The 5,308-nt window shown below is 42.1% G+C and overlaps 2 pseudogenes across 1 annotated transcript; one reads left to right on the top strand and one right to left on the bottom strand.

Moving 5' to 3' along the window:
- Positions 1-400: 400 nt before the first annotated feature.
- On the bottom strand, positions 401-1,010 carry LOC105504186 (annotated as a pseudogene).
- A 639-nt stretch (positions 1,011-1,649) lies between these two features.
- On the top strand, positions 1,650-3,668 carry LOC105504466 (annotated as a pseudogene). The gene is made up of 3 exons (XR_001000614.1): positions 1,650-1,656; positions 2,818-3,111; positions 3,247-3,668. The product of XR_001000614.1 is annotated as a nascent polypeptide-associated complex subunit alpha pseudogene (transcript).
- The last annotated feature ends 1,640 nt before the right edge of the window (positions 3,669-5,308 follow it).

Raw genomic sequence — 5,308 nt, 5'->3', positions numbered from 1 at the left:
ACAATCACTAACCCCCTACCTCCACCCCAAGGGTAGCCACAATCTTTTTATTATTATTATTATTATTATTACTAAGTTTATTTTCATTGTCTCAGGTCTGCTGAACTCTGGATCCAGGCTGTGTCAATAGGGTAGTGTGGTGCCTCCTGTACCTATCTCTGCCTCCTACAGTCCTTTTTATTTATTTTGTTTTTATAATAGAGACGGGGTCTTACTCTACTGCCAAGACTGGTTTCAAACTCCTGGGCTCAACAATCTTCCTGCCTCAGCCTCCCAGAGTGCTGGGATTGCAAATGTGAGTCACCACACCCGGCCAAGTCCTTTGTCATCTCCCAAGAAGACTATGAGAGAGATTTGGGGCCCAAGTTGATAATATCAAATACACTGAACTTGACTGTGTTCACCATGTTCTGGCTCTAGAGAAATGAGAGCTGCTAGTGAGGGTGGTGCCATTCTGTGTATCTTCTGTACCTTGAAGTCCCTCAGAAATCTTGCTCCTGGTCTTGTTCTAAGGATATAACAGGTTCCCTTTTCTCTGGAGATGAAATCTAGATCTTTGATTTTTGGAACAAAATTTGGACTCTTGACTCTGGAACACTAATTTCTTTAGCAAGTTGTTTCCTGGAATCAGTCCTAGGGTATGGGTTTTTCAAAACTGCCTTGATGAGAGGGCATAATTGACAGGCACTGTAGGTGGTACAACACTGTTGGGCTTCTCTGCTTTGAAACTCTGCACCAGGTTGATTTTGTCTGTGGCTCTGGCTTGATTCTAAAGTCTCTGGTTCTGGTGTTTTCTGGAATCCACGCCTAGCTCTTCAATTCTGAAACCAGATCTGGATTTTTGACTCTTCTGTATTGATTTATAAACCAAATTTTTGTTTGGTAGAATAACCTGAGCAAGGTTTTTGATTGAAGGTATTGATGAGGATTTTCAATTGATCTGTGAGTTTGCTGCAACTGCACCTATAATTTGTTGCTACCATCTTGTGTGAAGAGGTGTCTTCGACCATGCTGGAAGAGAGTCCTGGAAGCTGAACTACTGTCTGGGAGACCCATAATCTCAGCTTCTTCGTTCTGCCAGTTTTGTACTTTATGTAAGTGCAGTATTGAATGTTTCCTGTTTAGCTTTTCATTCAAACTCATGCTTGTGAAATTCATCTAGTTTTGCATGTAATTATAGATAATTCATTTTCTTTTTTGTATGGTATTCTACTGTGCAAATATATTACAATTTATCCATTCTACTGTAGATGGTCATTTGGGTAATTTCAGTTTTGAGCTATTATAATCAGTTATTATAATTAGAATCAGCTATTATAATATACTATGCACATCTAGTACATGACTTTTGGTAAACATTGTAAACATTTCTGTTAGGTATGTGCATAGGAGCAAAATAGGGTATGCAAATGTTTAGTTTGCTAGACACTACTCAACAGTTTTCTGAAGTGGTTGTACCAATTTACCACCAGCCATACATGAGTCCTAGTGGAATATAAATGTAGAATTTGAATTTTTATAAGAGTTGTGCTGAATGGTAACTCTGGCGCTACCCTGAGCCCCAAAGATGATGAGGCAGAGGAGTTTTTCCAAAAAGTTCGAATCACCATTACTTCTTCACATTCATTTTCAGGTCAAAACACCCCTGTATGTCAGGTATGGTGGTGCATGCCTGTAGTCCCAGCTACTCAGCAGGCTGAGGCAGGAGAATTGCTTGAGCCCAGGAGTTTGAGGCTGCAGTGAACTATGATCACACCACCGGACTCCAGCCTGGGTGACAAAGTGAAACCTTGTCTCTAAAAAAAATAGTGAAATAAATAATAATAATGATAATCATAATAAATCCCTGTAAAATAGACAGAGGTATGCCTTATGCCATTTTCTCCTGAAGCTGAGGAAATAAGACAAAAGAGATCAAATGTTTTTTCTAAGAGCCCTACTAATCCTGTATTTCCCACTCTAGCTCCAGAGCTTTGATTTTAGGTGCATGTGCCTACCTGTGAATTTGTTACAGAAAAGGCATGCTCAGCCTGAGGCTGGCATTTCTATAACATTGCTAGTTTCAAACAACAAGTCTGAATGCCATGAACCCTCATAGCATGTGAGGGTTTATTCAGCTGACAATTAGCCAGGTAGAAAGGGCATATTCATAAACTCTCTTGCCTGAACTTGGAGTTTTTCTGACAGTTTTTGTTTGTTTGTTTTTGAGACAGAGTCTCACTCTGTAGCCCAGGCTGGAGTGCAGTGGCATGATCTCAGCTCACTGCAACCTGGCTTCCCAGGTTCAAGTGATTCCCCTGCCTTAGCCTCTTGAGTAGCTGGGATTACAGGCATGCGCCACCACGCCTGGCTAATTTTTTTGTATATTTAATAGAGTCGAGGTTTCACCATGTTTGTTGGCCAGGCTGGTCTCGAACTCCTGATGTCAAGTGATCTGCCCACCTCGGCCTCCCAAGGTGCTGGGATTACAGGTGCTGACAGTTTTAAATGGAAAAAGGAGCCTATCCAGGTTTCCTAGCCTGGTTTCTCATCAGACTCAGCTGGGTAGCTTTTTAAGCTACAGGTTTCCCCATCCCCACTCAAAGACAATTGAATTGAGGTCCTCGGAATTGGGACTTGGGAATCTGTATTTTATGAAGTTCTCAAGTGGTTCTGATTTAACTGGAGGCCAGTAGTAAACCTTTGACGGGAAACACTGTTGCTCTCATTTTTAAAAAAATGACCATCCAATACACTTTACCAAAATCCTGAGAACAAGAAGAGAAAATGAATTTAAAATCAGACTTTTCCCCCTTCTTTAAAATACTCTATCAAAAGACAGTATTTTGGGCGCCAGGCTTCCTTCCGCACCAGGCGCGGGACTCGCTCTTGCTCGCTCTCTTTCTGCCGCCATCTTGATTCCCCGTTCCCTCCACAAAATACCCGGCGAAGCCACAGAAACCGTCCCTGGTATAGAGCAGGAGTTGCTGCAGCCCCAGGCTGAGACAGGGTCTGGAACAGAATCTGACAGTGATGAGTCAGTACCAGAGCTTGAAGAACAGGATTCCACCCAGGTAACCACACAACAAGCCCAGCTGGCGGTAGCAGCTGAAATTGATGAAGAACCAGTCAGTAAAGCAAAACAGAGGCGGAGTGAAAAGAAGGCACGGGAGGCTATGGTCGAACTGGGTCTTCGACAGGTTACAGGAGTTACTAGAGTCACTATCCAGAAATCTAAGAATATCTTCTTTGTCATCACAAAACCAGATGTCTGTAAGAACCCTGCTTCGGATACCTGCATAGTTTTTGGGGAAGCCAAGATCAAAGATTTATCTCAGCAAGCACAACTAGCAGCTGCTGAGAAATTCGAAGTTCAAGGTGAAGCTATCTCAAACATTCAGGAAAACACACAGACTCCAACTGTACAAGAGGAGAGTGAAGAGGAAGGTTGATGAAACAGGTGTGGAAATTAAGGACATAGAATTGGTCATGTCACAAGCAAATGTATCGAGAGCAAAGGCAGTCCGAGCCCTGAAGAACAGTAATGATATTGTAAATGCTATTGTGGAATTAACAATGTAACCATCTGAAAGCAACTTTTTTTGGTGTCTCAAAGGAGTAACCACAGCTTGGTTTGAAATTTGTACTGTTTCTATCATAAATAAAGTTGTGGCTTCTTGTTGGATGAAAAAATAAAAGACAGTATTTTGCCAAATTAAACAGAAAAGGGAGTTCAGTGGAAGATGGCTCTGATTTCAGGGTAATAATAATAATAGGTAACAATTAAATGGCATTTAAAAAATTGCTGAATGCTTGCTGGGCACAGTGGCTCATGCCTGAATCTCAGCACTTTGGGAAGCTGAGGCAGGCAGATCACCTGAGGTCATGAGTTCGAGACCAGCCTGGCCAACGTGGTGAAACCCTGTCTCTACTAAAAATAAATTGGCTGGGTGTGTGTGCACCTACAACCCCACTACTCAGGAGGCTGAGGCAGGAGAATCACTTGAACCTGGGAGGCGGAGGTTGCAGTGAGCTGAGATTGCACCACTGCACTCCAGCCTGGGCGACAAAGTGATACTCTGTCTCAAAGAAAAAAAAAAGTTGCTGAATGCTCTCACGTATTTTATTTCACTTAATCTCTCAGGATCTCTTTAAGGTAGACATAATAATTCTCAATCTACAGAAGATGATATTGAGGCTTGGAGGTTAAATGCCTCATCTGAGGACATACATGCATGAAATGGCATAACTAGGACACAAACCCAAGTTTCCTGATTCCAAATTTTACCTACTTCTCACTATCCCGCAGTGCTCTGGGAGTCAGGAAGCTCCCTCAAGGCCAACAGGAATTGAGTGTTTTGACAACTCTGAATGAACGCCGTGAGTCTAACTGGACTCCATTCCATTCTCCTCCCCTCCCTCTCTTTGCTCTTCTCCCTTCCTTCAACATCCTTTTAGTGACTCCCAAGCAACAGGTTATTTGCAATGTGCTAGGGAATCAGAGATTAAAGAAAAAGTCCCTACCCTAAAAAAAATTCATAGTCTGGTGGGGAGATAGACAAATCATTGTGTGGTGATGCACTAAACATCAACCCAAATAGGTCAAAATTGGAAGGGGAAATTATGCCCTGATCACCCATCTAAGTGGCCATGCAAATTTATAAGAAGCCTACATTCCTAAAGGTAAGAAGAACTTGCTTTGATGAACTCTCACTTCAAAGGAGGCTGTTTTATTTGGAAACAATTCCTCTGCCTTCAATGTCCTATTAGTATATCCCTCAAAATATGTGTTTAGAGCTTTAATTCTGTAACATGTGTTTACCCTTTCCTGATTAAATTCAGAAGCATGCCATCTTCTTAGTGGTTCATTTGCATACTCTTTCAGGAATGATAATGCTCAAAGAGGTATAGGGGCCTTAAAGAAGTAGGGGAGGGCTGGGCACAGTGGCTCATGCCTGTAATCCCAACACTTTGGGAGGCTGAGGCGAGTGGATCACAAGGTCAAGAGTTTGAGACCAGCCTGCAGCCTGGCTAGCATGGTGAAACCCTGACTCTACAAAAAACAAAACAAAACAAAACAAAATCTAGGGATAGGCTTAGAGATTTCCTTCTAGGTCGTGTGTATAGGAAAAACAACTTCCAAGATACTAGGGAAGTAATTCTGTTTGTAGTCAGCAACCAGGCTGGATAGAGCATGGATAGGTAGACGAGTGTGTTCACAGATGTGTGGCAGAGGTCAGTAGTAGACAAACTTTCCAACATACTGCTTCAATAATTGTCTTCATTAGTGGCAATAAACTATGCACTTTGCTTTCAAACACCTAAGAAT

Source organism: Colobus angolensis, unplaced genomic scaffold (assembly GCF_000951035.1).
Source record: "Colobus angolensis palliatus isolate OR3802 unplaced genomic scaffold, Cang.pa_1.0 Scaffold121, whole genome shotgun sequence".
In the NCBI taxonomy this organism is placed as follows: domain Eukaryota; kingdom Metazoa; phylum Chordata; class Mammalia; order Primates; family Cercopithecidae; genus Colobus; species Colobus angolensis.
The sequence above is the reverse complement of the archived record's forward strand: the minus strand, read 5'-3'. Positions and strand labels throughout refer to the sequence as shown.